A 17,723-nucleotide genomic window follows, 5' to 3' on the forward strand; every position below is an offset into this window, starting at 1 on the left:
CCTCCCTCAACTTAAAAACTTAAGTTTTCAACTTAAAACCATTTCCCCTTGTCCTGCTGTTATCTACCCTTTCAAAGAGGTGATTCCCCTCCTCTTTTTAGGCTCCCTTGAGGTACTGAAGGCTGCCATGAGGTCACCCCACAGCCTCCATTTCTCCAGGCTGAACAAGCCCAGCTCCCTCAGCCTGTCTTTGCAGGGGAGGTGCTCCTGTCCCCTGATCATCTCTGTGGCTCGCCTCTGGACTCTCTCCAACAGCTCCCTGTCTTTCTGGACACTGTAGTGCAGCTGGGGCCTCACAAGAGCAGAGCAGGGGGGGACGATCACCTCCCTGTCCCTCATGGCCACCCCTCTGCTGATGGAGATAATGTGATCCTATGAGCTCCGCCAGCCAGCAGTTCTCAGCACTCACTGTCCCCCCGTCTCTCCCACACTGTCTCAGCTTACCTACAAGGTGCTGCACAGGACGGTGTGAAGACAAAGGGACGCAGTCGGTGCACAAGTGCAACAAGCGAGCTGCTCAGTCAGAGCTCCAGCGCTCCAATGAATGGACGCAGCACGCACTGCTCCTCCCCTCATTCTAGCCCTTATGACATCACTGAGGGCCACCAGGCTGCTCCACCACGACGGACAGGGTGGGGAGGCAAGACCAGTCACAAGGGCAGAAGATTCCAACAGCCCAGCCCAACGTTCTGGAATCAGGGGCTGCTTGGAATTCTACCCCAGCCAAATCCTGGAGAAGCTGGCACGGGGTCGTCATGACCAAAGCGCAGGACCTGGCGCTTGCTCTTGTTGAGCCTCGCACAACTGGCCTCAGTGCATCCCTCTGGAGGGCCTTCCTGCCCTCAGCCAGATGGACGCTTCCTCCCAGCAGCGTACCTTGCAGTGCTGGGCCCATGTCAAATCCACACTAGAGTGGCTTTTGTTACATTCAAGGGCATGTTGCAGCACCAAGCTATTTCACCTGGAAGGAAATAAAGCAGGAGATGGGAGAAACACAGAACTGCTGCCAGACTGCTTTATCCCTTTCTCAGCCCAACTTCCGTTGCCTCATCCCCTACCCCAACTCCTGGATGATGCCCACAGGCTGATAGTTGGATCTCAAATCCATAGGACTCCTTTCACAGGGCTCCATCAAAAAGGCTGTCACACTTGTTCCGTACACTCACACTGACCCAGCAGTGGTATCACAGTCACTTAACACACACACAACAACCAAACCCCGAGCATGCACATCCCTTCCTGCGTGACTGCAGCCCACAGCTCCCCTTCACACCTCCGTGGATCTCTGGTGTTTTACACTGATGCAGCCTCGCTGCAGCTCCGTGGCTGTCACACAAGGCCTGCAGGACCTCTTTCTCTGCAAACCCCGTCTGCAGGCATTGGTTCACGAGGTTCACCTCCTGCCCTCCTGAGCAAAAACAAGCACTAAGAGCAAGAGCAAAGCACACTGGACTCGACCTGGCCCGATCCCCAACCCTCAGTCCTGTCAGACGGACCCTGGTGTGGAGACTCATCCCCAAAGCCTGGCTGGACATCAGCACAGGCATCCTTCTTCAAACGCCCCATCCAAGCAGCAAGGGATCAAAGCGTTGGCACAGCTGAAACAGAAATGCTGTGTGAGTTTCCTGTTAGCACTGAGCAGGAACAAATCTACCGCTGAGCAGCAGGATGTGAGACAAGCAGCAGAAGACACCCAACCTGCAGAACCAGCTCGTTTGGGGTCGGTCCAGATGTTTGTCTGCTCCCTTCCCTGGCCCAGGCCAAGCTTGTGAGCTGCTCCTCCTTGGTGCAGGGGGAAATGGTGCAGATGCCATGTGGTGGCTATGCACAGCATGCCTTGCACTTGCTTTTCCTCTCTCCATCTGCCATTAGCAAACAGCATCTCCAGCCTCCAGAGATCACTGAGTCCAACCCCTGCACAACAGTGAAAAAAAGATATGATAAGTGGTACTTAAAGCACAGCATCTGTAATCAGATCTGTAATCCCCCTGCACCCAGGGCTGCAATAAAGTCCTGTTGGGTTTCTGACCTGCCAACCAGCAGCCCAGGCTGCCCAGAGCCACATCCAGCCTGGCCTTGGATGCCTGCAGGGATGGGGCATCCACAGCCTCCCTGGGCAACCTGTTCCAGTGCCTCACCACCCTCTGGCTGAAAAACTTCCTCCTCACATCCAACCTGAACCTCAACACCCCCCGTCTCAGTTTAAAGCCATTCCCCACTTGTCCCATCACTGTCCACCCTCCAAAACAAAACACCTCGGCTGTTCAACACTGAAAGAGCAAAATAACCCACAGCTCTTACTTCCACTGTATGCATTTAATTCCAGACTTAAGGTCACAGGTTAATTACTCAGGTGATCCTTCCTGACAGAAGAACTACTCGTAGTGATGTGTAGGAGTAAGGAACAGTTTGAAAAGGTCATGGACATATTAGAACTTGCAGCATTTATCTTAATAGATGCCTACATTGCACAGCATTTTGTAAAACACACGTTACAAGTACTGTGCATTGGATTACACTATATCAAACTCTAAGTAACAATACAGGTTGCTTTTAAATCTACACTTACATGTTTTCTTCTAACTCCTTGATAAAATTCCTTACTACCTTCAGTTTTACAGCCAAAGCAGTGTTTGAGCTGGTAATGTACTCTTGAACAGCACTGCTGCCTTCAGCATTTGTATGTTTAGATATGAAAAGAGAACTTGGTCATTATTTCATGATGAGAGAATCTTATATGACACAACAGAATTTCAAAAATCTGACAATACTGTAAAATGCCAGCGTAAGAATGTGGCTTTGATTTTTTTTTTTTTCTTTTTTTTTTTATATGGTGAGTGTACCATTAATTCAAGACAAGAATTTTGTTTGTAAGTCGATCTCTATAACTGTTCTTGGCATCATTCTGGAGCATGAACTAGATACATGGAATTTGGCACTGGCTCCCCAGGGCAGTGGTTTGGCACTGAGCTGACAAAGGCCAAAGAGCATTTGCACAATGCTCTCAGACACAGGGCTTGACCCATAGGAGGTCCGGTGTGGAACCAGGAGGTGGAATACATGATCCTCGAGGTCCCTTCCAAATACAGATATTCCATGATCCTCTAATACTTATATTCCCAAGTCCTGTACACAGTGCTCAGATGCTTAATTGAAAGGTTCCATGAAACAGTGAGGTATCTATGTCCCTTTACCACTCAGTTATTCAATTTGCCACATGGATCTTTTGTCCAGTCACATTAAAAAACCACTCAAAGTATTTCCTTCAGTCTTCCATTCTGATAGAGCTTTCTGGAGCAAATAAAGAGTTGCAACTAAGAATGTCCACACCTCCCTTCCTGCACCCTGCATACTTTTTTCATTGCACTGTGATTACGTACCATTCTATTGTCACCCTCATTCTGTCATTATCGAGGCAGTTTACTGCCATTAAATTTTCCAGCAACAGATGCCCACAAGTACAGCCAGCCTGGACTTATTTCCAATACTTATCTTTGTCCTGATGTCCTTGTAGGAGGTGGGACATTTCTCCATCTCAGCAGCAGAGGGCAGGAGGGGTCCAAGGTGAGGGCACACTCTCCTCTATTTTTCTGGCACTCAGAGACAAAGGGAACAAGAAAACCAGCTGTGTTTCCCTGCCCATGGCAAACACCAGCCTTTCCATCCTTACAGTCCTTCCTGCCATCAGCAGAGATATTTTGCTTTCTTGTGCCACTTCATCCCTTTAGCATCTGGCATTCCAACAAAAAAGTACTTACAAGGAATTTTAATATTTTCATATTAAATGTCAGAATTAGAACCTTATATTTACCAAATATTTAAAACGTTCAACCCAGTGAGAAGTGAAGTGATGTTGTATTTAGCATTCAGATAAGAACTTGTAAAGGAAGTAAAAAGTGCTGCTTTCATAAACTATAGTCTCATTGTCAAGCCTTGCACTGTGTCAGCAGATTATTACAGAATGTTCATTCAAGCAGGAATTAAGAGATGCGTCTGAATTGATAACAACAACGAGTAATTAAGAAAGCTTGACTGCAGTCTGCTTGAGGATTCCAGTCTGAAGTGTGTTCCACCTGATGACAACTGGGAATGTCTTTCTCTCACCATTAGAACCATTGCACCTCTGACTAAACACATAGCTAATCACCACTGAAAACCTAGGTGCAATTTCTGCAGTGCACAGACCAACTACGTGTTGGTTAACATTCAGAGAGATTGTGCAGGTGTCCTTTTAGGAACTGGCCTACAGTATGCTAAGAGGGATGGATGTGGGGACATTAGGATAACGTGCCCTCTGCCTTTTAAGACAGCCCCAGCAGAGCAGGTCAGCAGGCTGAAGAGCTGCGTGGGTCACCAGGGCTCAGAGACTTCACTCGGCCATCTGAAAGTGGAGGGACTTCAGCCCAAGCTGCCCTTTTCCATGCAGGCAAGGAGGCCAAGAGAAGGTGGATCGGCACGGTTCTGGTGCAGACAGGGGCTGCAGTGTGAGCAGGCCTACACAGACAAGGCTGTGCCCACACAGAGTGACAGCAGCTTTCGCTGTGAGCAGATTCCCAGGGGGCCTGAGCCATGGCAGTTCTTGATGGCAGCATGTTCCAATCAGCCCTGGAAGTCTTCTCTGGACGTCTGTCGCATTCTGGAATCCACACTGAGGACGCAGTCGCTGTGTCAGAGCAGCTGGCAGAGTCACGGGGAACCGTGACGTAGTTGGCCCAGGGAGCAACAACAAGGCCTGCACTGCTCAGCCAGCCCAGGCCAAAGGGGAGCACGAGAGAGAGCAGAGGAGAGAGGGGGGGAAAGAGGGCCAGGAAGGAAAGGCCTGTGCCTGAATGGACGTGTAGCAGCAGCTGCTGACAGCAAACTCGGTGATGGCAGGGGCACAGCAGAGCAGTGCAATGCTGGCAGCTTCCTGTGTCTTTCACACAGGCACTGCAGACATGGCCAGCACTGGGAGATCAGCAGAACTGCTGCACACCTCTGCCAGCCCAGGCCAGAGGAGTGCAGAACAGTGAGCTGCTGCTGAGGGGAGAGAGGATGGCCTGAGAGCTGACCTGAGAGGCAGGGCTGGCTGTGTGACAGCAGCCTCTGTGTCCTCCTCCTGTGTCTGTGAGGGCCAGAGGGCCAGAAGAGAACATGCCCAGACAACGAAGCCCTGCTGTCCTCTGCTGCTCAGCTGGAGAGATGTTCCGCCTTCCTGAAGGACGCTGATCCAAAGGGAAGGAATCAAAGGAAGTCCAGGCTGGCTGTCCTTGTGGGCATCAGCTGCTGGCAGCTGCCTCTGTGCTGCCATGGGCAGGGCACAGCACACACAGTGTTTGCAGTTCCCTGTGTGACACTGGCCCTGGTGACCTGACAGCCATAGGGAGACAATAGAAAGAGCTGCCTCCCTCTGCCAGATGAGGCAAAGGTGAGAATCCCAGAATCACAGCATGGCCCGGGTTGGAAAGGAGCTCAAGGTTCATGAATCTCCAACCCTTGGCTCTCCAAGGGTGCACAGGGGGCTTTGTTCTCCCTGTGGTGCAGCTTCAGTGCCAACTCACAGCTGAGCTGGTTGGCACACTGTGACAGCCTGCCGCTCTGAAGCTCTTGGGGCAGTGCTCAGTTCTTTCTGAAGTACTCTGGAAAATGCTGCTTCTCCTTCACCAAGTCTGTTTTCAGACAGACGTCTTTTTCTCCTCTGTACACACAAACAGTATCTTGTAACTCCCTGGCACAGTGCTCAGAAGTGATACTTCTGGAAGCACGTCAGAGAAAAGTGGCCTTGTCCCAGTGGACTTTCAGAGCAGATGAGAACAAGTCTTGGTTGACGGCTTTCTTCTGCTTCTGGAACTGCACAGGCAGGTTGTGTGTTGTCATACTTTATGCCAGAGTGCCAAACTGAAGCAGTTTCTGCAACTTCTTTTTTTCATACTTGTCACTCTTTGCTGAGACCTTAACTTAGTCATTTTTAATGCGCTCTCATCTAAACTACTGTGTCCTCCAGTGTCAGTGTTGTATGAATCAGGACTGTGGGATTTCATCAGTGAAAGGATTCTGCTCTAATGACTGTCATTCTAAAGCTGATATTGTTTCTACCGCATCAGGCTTGCATGAAGCATCTTTGATCAACAGAGAAATCAGAAAAATTGCTTTTCCTATTGCAGTTTCCTTTTAACTAGTGATGAAAGCTGTCAGTTTATTTTTGGCACCAGAAATCCTGGGATGCAACCAGGTTAGATAAGAAGTGACACTGAGTCAACAGTAAAGGAACATAGATGAGATAGCATCACACAGCTCTGGAAAAGATGTTCCAGCTCTGTGTCTACCTACACCTTCAGGAGATGAAAAGTACTGGCTTACTGAGGTGTCCTGGGTTGCAGGTTCTGTTAATCTCCATTTTTGGAAGAGCTGCTTGCAATAAATACCTTGTAAGGTGAATGAGCTTGATAGAAGTAGGGTGTGAAAGAGATGGATTTGCTGTTTCCCTGAAGGTGCAGGAGTATTGCTGTGCCTACAGTCAGTAAACAAGGCAGAAATCACTGTGTTCCTCAGAATGAAAAGCAAAAGAATAAAAATCTTTTTGGGAGTGACAGCACGCCTGAATGAAGCACAAATCTAAACATTTAAAATAAGGGCTAGTGTCAAAGGGACTTGCAGTATTTCTCGTGAAGAAATATTTGATGCTTCTTTATGAAAGTCATCCTAACAAAAGTGTACTGATGTCTTTGCTGAGGATTTCCTTGGTTCCAGCCTGAAGGTGTGCGCAGGCATGAGCAGGCAGTGCTGAGCTGCAGGTGAGTGCCTGTGTCCCACAGCAGGAAACCCGTGGATGTCTTCAGGGGTTTGAAATGGGCAGAGCTGTAAAACCTGAAGGCTTTCACTGAAATTGTCCTCTGCTTCATTTTGTAATCTTAGTTTCACCAATGCTTTCCAATATGATTTTCGTATGAATGCAGATACATGGGATAGGATTTAAAGTTTTTATGGTGCTGCTGTATAATTTTCTGTAGTCATCATTAGACAATAAAAAAAATAAATGGTAATCAGGCAATCTGTTAACAACCTGTGGCACGTGTCAAAACAATGAAATTCCTTGCAGGAAGACAATATTGCTATATAATACTGTGGCTATCCAAAACTGTTAATTATACTTGATGAGCTGGAGATAATCCTGAAATGCAGGACTTTGATCTTAGCCAAGAAAAATAAAACTTATTATCATTCTTAAATTGGCAGCTGCTATAAAAAGCCTGTGTCTTATTTCCCTTTTAGTAACACTGGCTAAATCAGAGAAAGTGATAAAAGAATTTCATGATTGCAGCTTAGTGATTCTTTCCCACTTGACCAGAAGTAATCAATGTCCAAAAATGTCGGTAAATACTTTTTCTATATTCTTTGGCCAGGTGTATTGATATTTGAGATGAATGGCAAAAACATTTTGCGTACATAGATAAGCAATGCAAATTTCCTGGATTGTTTTAGAGAAAAAAGCTCTGGTTATCAGATCGTTTCCATGCAGAAATAAGATTTACAGAAAAATTCTCATTATGATTATTCATGCATGAATAAGTTCAAAAAAGAGATGTGGGGGATGTTGTTTCAATTCCAGGTGATTGTAGGAAGGACTGTCAGGATGGAAAGGCTAGTGTCTGCATGGGCAAAGAAACACTTCTGGTTTTCATGTTCCCTTTGTCTTTGAGTGCAAGAGGCCATGAGGAGAGTGTGCCCTAAACTTGGACCCTTTTTGACCATTGCAGCAGAGATGGAGAAGTGTTCAACCTTCTAGAAGGACTTCAGCACAAAGATATGTAATGAAAATAAGTCCAGGTTGGCTGTCCTTGTGGGCATCAGCTGCTGACATCTGCATAGTTGTTACTATGGGAATGGCAGAACAGCTGGAATGTTGCATTTCCTTGTGTGACACAAGCACTGGTGAATTCAAAGCAAGAGGGGTATAATAGAAAGAGCATCACCTCCCTGCCAGATTAGGCAAAGGTGAGTGGGATGTTGTTTCAATTAGTGCTGATGGCAGGAAGGACTGTAAGGATGGAAAGGCTGGTGTTTGCCATGGGCAGGGAAACACATTTGCTTTTCATTTTGTCTTAATCTTTCAGTGCTAGATAAATAGAAAAGAGTGTGCCCTCACCTTGGAACTCTCCTGCCCTCGTCTGCTGCGACGGAGAAATGTTCCAGCTTGTAGAAGGACAACAGGACAAAGATATGTAATGAAAATAAGTCCAAGATGGCTGTCCTTGTGGGCATCAGCTGCTGGCATCTGCATTGCTGCTGCCATGAGCATGGCAAAGCAGGTAAAAGATTGCTTTTCCTTGTGTGACACAGGAGCTCTTGACTTGAAAGCTAGAGGGATGCAATAGCAAGAGCTGCAACCTCTGCCAGACATGGCAAAGGTGAGTGGGATGTTGTTTCAATTAGTGCTGCTGATGTCAGGAAGACTGTAAGGATGGAAAGTCTGGTGTTTGCCATGGGCTGGGAAACACATCTTGTTTTCATTTTCTCTTTCTCTTTCAGTGCCAGATAAAGAGCAGAGTGTGCCCTAACCTTGGAACACTCCTGCCTTCTTCTGCTGAGATGGAGAAATGTCCAAGCTTCAAGAAGGACATCAGGACAAAGATATGTAATGAAAATAAGTCCAGGCTGGCTGCCCTTGTGGGCATCAGATGCTGGCATCTGCATTGCTGCTGCCATGAGCATGGCACAGCAGGTCAAAGATTGCTTTTCCTTGTGTGACACAGGAGCTCTTGACTTGAAAGCTAGAGGGATGCAATAGAAAGAGCTGCAACCTCTGCCTGACATGGCAAAGGTGAGTGGGATGTTCTTTCAATTAGTGCTGATGTCAGGAAGGACTGTAAGGATGGAAAGTCTGGTGTTTGCCAAGGGCAGGGAAACACATCTGGTTTTCATTTTCTCTTTCTCTTTGAGTGCCAGATAAACAGGGGAGAGTGTGCCCTCACGTTGGACCCATCCTGCCCTCTTCTGCTGAGATGGAGAAATGTTCCAGCTTGTAGAAGGACATCAGGACAAAGATATGTAATGGAAATAAGTCCAGGCTGTCTGTCCTTGTGGGCATCAGCTGCAGGCATCTGCATTGCTGCTGCCAAGAGCATGGCACAGCAGGTAACAGATTGCTTTTCCTTGTGTGACACAGGAGCTCTTGACTTGAAAGCTAGAGGGATGCAATAGAAAGAGCTGCAACCTCTGCCAGACATGGCAAAGGTGAGTGGGATGTTGTTTCCATTGCTGCTGATGTCAGGAAGACTGTAAGGATGGAAAGTCTGGTGTTTCCCATGAGCTGGGAAACACATCTTGTTTTCATTTTCTCTTTCTCTTTGAGTGCCAGATAAACAGGGGAGAGTGTGCCCTCACCTTGGAACTCTCCTGCCCCCTGCTGCTCAGAGGGAGAATGTTCCAGCTTGTAGAAGGACATCAGGACAAAGATATGTAATGGAAATAAGTCCAGGCTGGCTGTCCTTGTGGGCATCAGCTGCTGGCATCTGCATTGCTACTGCCATGAGCATGGCACAGGAGGTAAAAGATTGCTTTTCCTTGTGTGATACAGGAGCTCTTGACTTGAAAGCTAGAGGGATGCAATAGAAAGAGCTGCAACCTCTGCCTGACATGGCAAAGGTGAGTGGGATGTTGTTTCAATTAGTGCTGATGACTGGAAGACTGTAAGGATGGAAAGGCTGGTGTTTGCCATGGGCTGGGAAAAACACTATTTTCATGTTCTCTTAATCTTTCAGTGCTAGGTAAATAGAGGAGAGTGTGCCCTCAACTTGGAACTCTCCTGCCCTCTGCTGCTCAGAGGGAGAAATGTCCAAGCTTCTAGAAGGACATCAGGACAAAGATATGTAATGAAAATAAGTCCAGGCTGGCTGTCCTTGTGGGCATCAGCTGCTGGCATCTGCATTGCTGCTGCCATGAGCATGGCAAAGCAGGTAAAAGGTTGCTTTTCCTTGTGTGACCCAGGAGCTCTTGACTTGAAAGCTAGAGGGATGCAACAGAAAGAGCTGCAACCTCTGGCAGACATGGCAAAGGTGAGTGGGATGTGGTTTCAATTAGTGCTGATGTCAGGAATGACTGTAAGGATGGAAAGTCTGGTGTTTGCCATGGGCAGAGAAACACATCTGGTTTTCATTTTCTCTTTCTCTTTGAGTGCAAGATAAACAGGGGAGAGTGTGCCCTCACCTTGGACCCATCCTGCCCTCTTCTGCTGAGATGGAGAAATGTTCCAGCTTCTAGAAGGACATCAGGACAAAGATATGTAATGAAAATAAGTCCAGGCTGGCTGTCCTTGTGGGCATCAGCTGCTGGCATCTGCATTGCTGCTGCCATGAGGATGGCAGAGCAGGTAAAAGATTGCTTTTCCTTGTGTGACACAGGAGCTCTTGACTTGAAAGCTAGAGGGATGCAATAGAAAGAGCTGCAACCTCTGCCAGACATGGCAAAGGTGAGTGGGATGTTGTTTCAATTAGTGCTGATGTCAGGAAGACTGTAAGGATGGAAAGGCTTGTGTTTGCCATGGGCGGGAAAAAACATCTATTTTCATGTTCTCCTAATCTTTCAGTGCTAGGTAAATAGAGGAGAGTGTGCCCTCACCTTGGAACCCTCCTGCCCTCTTCTGCTGCGATGGAGAGATGTTCCAGCTTCTAGAAGGACATCAGGACAAAGATATGTAATGAAAATAAGTCCCGGCTGCCTGCCCTTGTGGGCTTCAGCTGCTGGCATCTGCATTGCTGCTGCCATGATCATGGCAAAGCAGGTAAAAGGTTGCTTTTCCTTTTGTGACACAGGAGGTCTTGACTTGAAAGCTAGAGGGATGCAATAGAAAGACTGCAACCTCTGCCAGACATGGCAAAGGTGAGTGGGATGTTGTTTCCATTTCTGCTGATGTCAGGAAGGACTGTAAGTATGGAAAGTCTGGTGTTTGCCATGGGCTGGGAAAAACATCTATTTTCTTGTTCTCTTAATCTTTCAGTGCTAGGTAAATAGAGGAGAGTGTGCCCTCACCTTGGAACTCTCCTGCCCTCTGCTGCTCAGAGGAAGAAATGTCCCAGCTTCTAGAAGGACATCAGGACAAAGATATGTAATGAAAATAAGTCCAGGCTGGCCGCCCTTGTGGGCATCACCTGCTGGCATCTGCATTGCTGCTGCCATGAGCATGGCAAAGCAGGTAAAAGGTTGCTTTTCCTTGTGTGACACAGGAGCTCTTGACTTGAAAGCTAGAGGGATGCAATAGCAAGAGCTGCAACCTCTGCCAGACATGGCAAAGGTGAGTGGGATGTTGTTTCAATTAGTGCTGACGACAGGAAGACTGTAAGGATGGAAAGGCTGGTGTTTGCCATGGGCAGGGAAACACATCTTGTTTTCATTTTCTCTTTCTCTTTGAGTGCCAGATAAAGAGCAGAGTGTGCCCTCACCTTGGAACCCTCCTGCCCTCTTCTGCTGAGATGGTGAAATGTTCTAGCTTCTAGAAGGACATCAGGACAAAGATATGTAATGAAAATAAGTCCAGGCTGGCTGTCCCTGTGGGCATCAGCTGCAGGAAACTGCATTGCTGCTGCCATGAGCATGGCAAAGCAGGTAAAAGATTGCTTTTCCTTGAGTGCCCAGAAGCTCTTGACTTGAAAGCTAGAGGGATGCAATAGAAAGAGCTGCAACCTCTGCCTGACATGGCAAAGGTGAGTGGGATGTTGTTTCAATTAGTGCTGATGACAGGAAGACTGTAAGGATGGAAAGGCTGGTGTTTGCCATGGGCTGGGAAACTCATCTGGTTTTCATTTTCTCTTTGTGTGCCAGAAAAAGAGGGGAGTGTGCCCTCACCTTGGACCCCTCCTGCCCTCTTCTGCTAAGGTGGAGAAATGTTCCAGCTTCTAGAAGGACATCAGGACAAAGATATGTAATGAAAATAAGTCCAGGCTGGCTCTCCTTGTGGGCATCAGCTGCTGGCATCTGCATTGCTGCTGCCATGAGCATGGCAAAGCAGGTAAAAGATTGCTTTTCCTTGTGTGACACAGGAGCTCTTGACTTGAAAGCTAGAGGGATGCAATAGAAAGAGCTGCAACCTCTGCCAGACATGGCAAAGGTGAGTGGGATGTTGTTTCAATTAGTGCTGAAGTCAGGAAGACTGTAAGGATGGAAAGGCTGGTGTTTGCCATGGGCTGGGAAAAACGTCTGGTTTTCATTTTCTCTTTCTCTTTGTGTGCCAGATAAACAGGGGAGAGTGTGCCCTCACGTTGGAACCATCCTGCCCTCTTCTGCTGAGATGGAGAAATGTTCCAGCTTCTAGAAGGACATCAGGACAAAGATATGTATTGAAAATAAGTCCCGGCTGGCTGCCCTTGTGGGCTTCAGCTGCTGGCATCTGCATTGCTGCTGCCATGAGCATGGCACAGGAGGTAAAAGATTGCTTTTCCTTTTGTGACACAGGAGCTCTTGACTTGAAAGCTAGAGGGATGCAATAGAAAGAGCTGCAACCTCTGCCAGACATGGCAAAGGTGAGTGGGATGTTGTTTCAGTTGCTGCTGATGTCAGGAGGACTGTTAGGATGGAAAGGCTGGTGTTTGCCATGGGCAGGGAAACACATCTGGTTTTCATTTTCTCTTTCTCTTTGAGTGCCAGATAAACAGGGGAGAGTGTGCCCTCACCTTGGAACTCTCCTGCCCTCTGCTGCTCAGAGGGAGAATGGCCAAGCTTCTAGAAGGACATCAAGACAAAGATATGTAATGAAAATAAGTCCAGGCTGGCTGTCCTTGTGGGCATCAGCTGCTGGCATCTGCACTGCTGCTGCCATGAGCATGGCAAAGCAGGTAAAAGATTACATTTCCTTCTGTGACACAGGAGCTCTTGACTTGAAAGCTAGAGGGAAGCAATAGAAAGAGCTGCAACCTCTGCCAGACATGGCAAAGGTGAGTGGGATGTTGTTTCCATTGCTGCTGATGTCAGGAAGGACTGTAAGGATGGAAAGGCTGGTGTTTGCCTTGGGCAGGGAAACACATCGATTTTCATTTTCTCTTTCACTTTGAGTGCCAGATAAACAGGGGAGAGTGTGCCCTCACCTTGATCCCCTACTGCCCTCTGCTGCTCAGAGGGAGAATGGCCAAGCTTCTAGAAGGACATCAAGAAAAAGATATGTAATGAAAATAAGTCCAGGCTGGCTGTCCTTGTGGGCATCAGCTGCTGGCATCTGCATTGCTGCTGCCATGAGCATGGCAAAGCAGGTAAAAGATTGCTTTTCCTTGTGTGACACAGGAGCTCTTGACTTGAAAGCTAGAGGGATGCAATAAAAAGAGCTGCAACCTCTGCCAGACATGGCAAAGGTGAGTGGGATGTTGTTTCCATTGCTGCTGATGTCAGGAGGACTGTAAGGATGGAAAGGTTGGTGTTTGCCATGGGCAGGGAAACACATCTGGTTTTCATTTTCTCTTTCTCTTTGAGTGCCAGATAAACAGGGGAGAGTGTGCCCTCCCCTTGGAACTCTCCTGCCCTCTGCTGCTCAGAGGGAGAAATGTCCAAGCTTCTAGAAGGACATCAGGACAAAGATATGTAATGAAAATAAGTCCAGGCTGGCCGCCCTTGTGGGCATCAGCTGCTGCCATCTGCATTGCTGCTGCCATGAGCATGGCAAAGCAGGTAAAAGGTTGCTTTTCCTTGTGTGACACAGGAGCTCTTGACTTGAAAGCTAGAGGGATGCAATAGAAAGAGCTGCAACCTCTGCCAGACATGGCAAAGGTGAGTGGGATGTTGTTTCAATTAGTGCTGATGACAGGAAGACTGTAAGGATGGAAAGGCTGGTGTTTGCCATGGGCAGGGAAACACATCTCGTTTTCATTTTCTCTTTGTGTGCCAGGAAAAGAGCAGAGTATGCCCTCACCTTGGAGCTCTCCTGCCCTCTGCTGCTCAGAGGGAGAAATGTCCAAGCTTCTAGAAGGACATCAGGACAAAGATATGTAATGAAAATAAGTCCAGGCTGGCTGTCCCTGTGGGCATCAGCTGCTGGCATCTGCATTGCTGCTGCCATGAGCATGACACAGCAGGTAAAAGATTGCTTTTCCTTGAGTGACATAGACTCTGTTGACTTGTAAGCAAGAAGAATGCAATAGAAAGAGCTGCAACCTCTGGCAGACAAGGCAAAGGTGAGTGGGATGTTGTTTCAGTTGCTGCTGATGTCAGGAAGGACTTTAAGGATGGAAAGGATGGTGTTTGCCATGGACAGAGAAACACATCTGGTTTTCATCTTCTCTTTTTCTTTGTGTGCCAGATAAAGAGGAGAGTGTGCCCTCAGCTTGGACCCCTCCTGCCCTCTGCTGCTGAGATGGAGAAATGTTCCAGCTTGTAGAAGGACATCAGGACAAAGATATGTAATGAAAATAAGTCCAGGCTGGCTGTCCTTGTGGGCATCAGCTGCTGGCATCTGCATTGCTGCTGCCATGAGGATGGCAGAGCAGGTAAAAGATTGCTTTTCCTTGTGTGACACAGGAGCTCTTGACTTGAAAGCTAGAGGGATGCAATAGAAAGAGCTGTAAACTCTGCCAGACATGGCAAAGGTGAGTGGGATGTTGTTTCAATTAGTGCTGATGTCAGGAAGGACTATAAGGATGGAAAGGCTGGTGTTTGCCATGGGCAGGGAAACACATCTGGTTTTCATTTTCTCTTTGTGTGCCAGGAAAAGAGCAGAGTATGCCCTCACCTTGGACCCATCCTGCCCTCTGCTGCTCAGAGGGAGAAATGTCCCAGCTTCTAGAAGGACATCAGGACAAAGATATTTAATGAAAATAAGTCCAGGCTGGCTGTCCTTGTGGGCATCAGCTGCTCGCATCTGCATTGCTGCTGCCATGAGCATGGCACAGGAGGTAAAAGATTGCTTTTCCTTGTGTGACACAGGAGCTCTTGACTTGAAAGCTAGAGGGATGCAATAGAAAGAGCTGCAACCTCTGCCAGACAAGGCAAAGGTGAGTGGGATGTTGTTTCAATTATTGCTGAAGTCAGGAAGACTGTAAGGATGGAAAGTCTGGTGTTTGCCATAGGCAGGGAAATAATGCTGGTTTTCATCTTCTCTTTCTCTTTGAGTGCCAGAAAAATAGAGGAGAGTGTGCGTGCTTTCTACCCGTCTTGCCCTCTTCTGCTGAGATGGAGAAATGTCCCAGGTTCTACAAGGACATCAGGACAAAGATATGTAGTGAAAATAAGTCCAGGCTGGCTGTCCTTGTGGGCATCAGCTGCTGGCTTCTGCATTGCTGCTGCCATGAGCATGTCACAGCAGGTAAGGGATTGCTTTTCCTTGTGGGACAGCTGTTAAGCCATTCTGATTCACCCTTTGCATCCACAGCATACAGTTTTTTCCCACACTGCTGTTTCTATCCAGCAGTGTGCATATGTGCAGTGCTACAGATGTTGGTGGTCCTGCCTGTGGCAGGGGGTTCGCGATTCCTGATCCTTGAGGTCCCTTCCAACCCGGGCCATTCTGTGTGTGTGTGTGTGACTGGCTAAACACCAATTGTTGCTAGCTCAGCAGGTATACTGCTAATTATTGAACGTCTGACAGCTGCTTATCAACACTTGGCCACTATTTCTGGACACCTGCTCATCCCTGAAGAGAGAGAAGTTTGGAAGGAGGACAGAGGGGAGTCTCTTGATGCCTGCCTGTTGCATCCCAACCTGCCCACAGAGTGAGTCAGTTCGGCCTTGTGTGGAGGCCCTGGCTTCTTTGGAGTCTGTTTTTCTTTTGCTGAGCTTCTCCTATCCAAACAGAATGGCCTTACAACATGCTTTCTGGTCCTTAATACTAAACACATGCAATTTGTAACTATTACAGTTCTGTAAGTGAGAATTGATCACATGATTGAACAACTGTATTTCTAAAATATGTTATGAAATAACTTCTTTTTACTAATACTAATACTAATAAAGTCTTTCTACTTTTTCAAACTGTTTCTAAGGGCAAATTACAAAACACATCGTGCTGTACTGCTTCAGAGCAATCCCACATTTGATAGCCAGTGCAGAAACAACATTCCATCCTACAGCATTAGCTAGTTCAGAGGTACCAGACGTGTATCTGGATGTGGCTGTTGTGCATAACTGGGGCTGAGGGATCAGAAATGACAGCTCCACTCTTGGAGACCACAGAGTTAAAATGGAAAGATAAAATAGTTGCAGGGCAATTGTTCTCTGTGCCTGAAGCAGGGACCGATTTATGGGGGAGAGATTTAACAGTTAAATGAGCATTACAGCTGCAAGTCTGTGAAACAGATATCAGGTGTCAATGAATGTGTTAACAGGTGGTGATGAGAAGAAATGAATCCAAAGGTGTGGGCAGGGGAAGGAAATTGGGGTGGACTCACAATTTTCCCTTACAAAGAACTGCCCAAGGAGGGAGTGGAGCTGTGAAACAGCAACAATATCCCATAGCCTTAGAAGGGAGAGTGGGTCTAAAAGCTGTAACACAGACAGTGGTTAAGGATGGTCTTCTGGAACCTTGTCTGTGGCCTTATAACACCCCAATCCTGTCGGCACGGAAGGCAGACGGCACGTATCGGCTGGTGCAAGATGTAAGGAAATGACTGAACCCGTTCTCAAAAGACAGCCTGTGGTTCCTAACCCCTATACCCTAATGAGTCAGATCCCACACGGACAGCAGTGGTTTGGTGTGAGAGACCTCAAAGATGCTTTCCGGACAGCCTTTGGACTCAGAGAGAAATGGCTGCGTTTGTATGAGGACACATTGTAATCCTATCGTGATTCGTGATGATACTGTAGATACTGGAACTCCTGCTAATCCTTGTCTTTGCAGCGTTTGAAGCAAGCAACTGGTGCTGCTGTCATGCAGAAAGCTCCCTTCCAACCACTCAGCAAGCATTTGGATGAGACAGCTTCCTGCTGGGGAGCCCTCCGACATCACTGCTGCCTCCTCCAGAACCATACCTGCAGATGCTTCAGAGCTCTTCAGCATGGACTTCCTTCCTCCCATCAGCAGCTGCTCCTGCACTGACCTTCATTCACACTGGGATACCATCTGCTTCCAGCAGGAGCTGACCTGCGAGACAGAGAAAGGAAACGTGGGATGAGCACCAATGCAGAAGCACAAGGCTGTGTCACCACCACGTCTTGCAGCCTTGGGAAGTCAGCTGCAACTGCAGCCTTGGTCAGAATTACAACGGGCACCGTAAATTAAGTGTGACCTCTGAAGTTGTTGCCATGATCAGAAATAGACGCTGAAATCGCTCACATAACTGTCGGTGGTTCCCTCCAAATTCTTTTGCTTTGGGGAACAGATGGACTCGGAATGGAAGGACACGAGAAAAATGACATCTGTTTGAGCTCAGCAGACTTGAGAGGTGGGCCTGGGTGAACCTCATGAGGTTCAGCACAGCCAAGTGCAAGGTTTGGCATTTGGGCCGGAGGAATCCCAGGCATTCTTTTGTCATCGTGGTGGTTTCCAATAGACCCCAACAATGAGACATCAGGTCGCCGTGTGGGCTCCTGGGTGACACTGCCATTTCCCAGCCATTGCAGCCTAGGGGCAAATAAAGTAAAATACTTCAGAAAGATCTCACACTGATTGCATATTTTACTGTTCTTTTACACAAAACAGAAGGGGAGGGCAGCAGATGCATGCAGCTGCATCAACACCCAGGCTGCTAAAGGAATGGAAAGACAGAAACAGCAAATATCAATGCCTTATTCTAATGCAAGGAGGGAAGCTTTTTTCAATGTTACTTTTTATC

At 47.6% G+C, this 17,723-nt stretch overlaps 1 long non-coding RNA gene across 1 annotated transcript; it reads left to right on the forward strand.

Annotated features, from left to right (window-relative positions):
* The first annotated feature begins 13,851 nt into the window (after window positions 1-13,851).
* On the forward strand, window positions 13,852-14,942 carry LOC149912307 (uncharacterized). The gene is made up of 3 exons (XR_016462262.1): window positions 13,852-14,132; window positions 14,258-14,543; window positions 14,663-14,942. It is a non-coding gene; the product is annotated as an uncharacterized LOC149912307 (long non-coding RNA).
* Window positions 14,943-17,723: the final 2,781 nt, after the last annotated feature.

This window comes from Phasianus colchicus, chromosome Z (genome assembly GCF_987193195.1).
Source record: "Phasianus colchicus chromosome Z, bPhaCol1.hap1.1, whole genome shotgun sequence".
Classification (NCBI taxonomy): Eukaryota; Metazoa; Chordata; class Aves; order Galliformes; family Phasianidae; genus Phasianus; species Phasianus colchicus.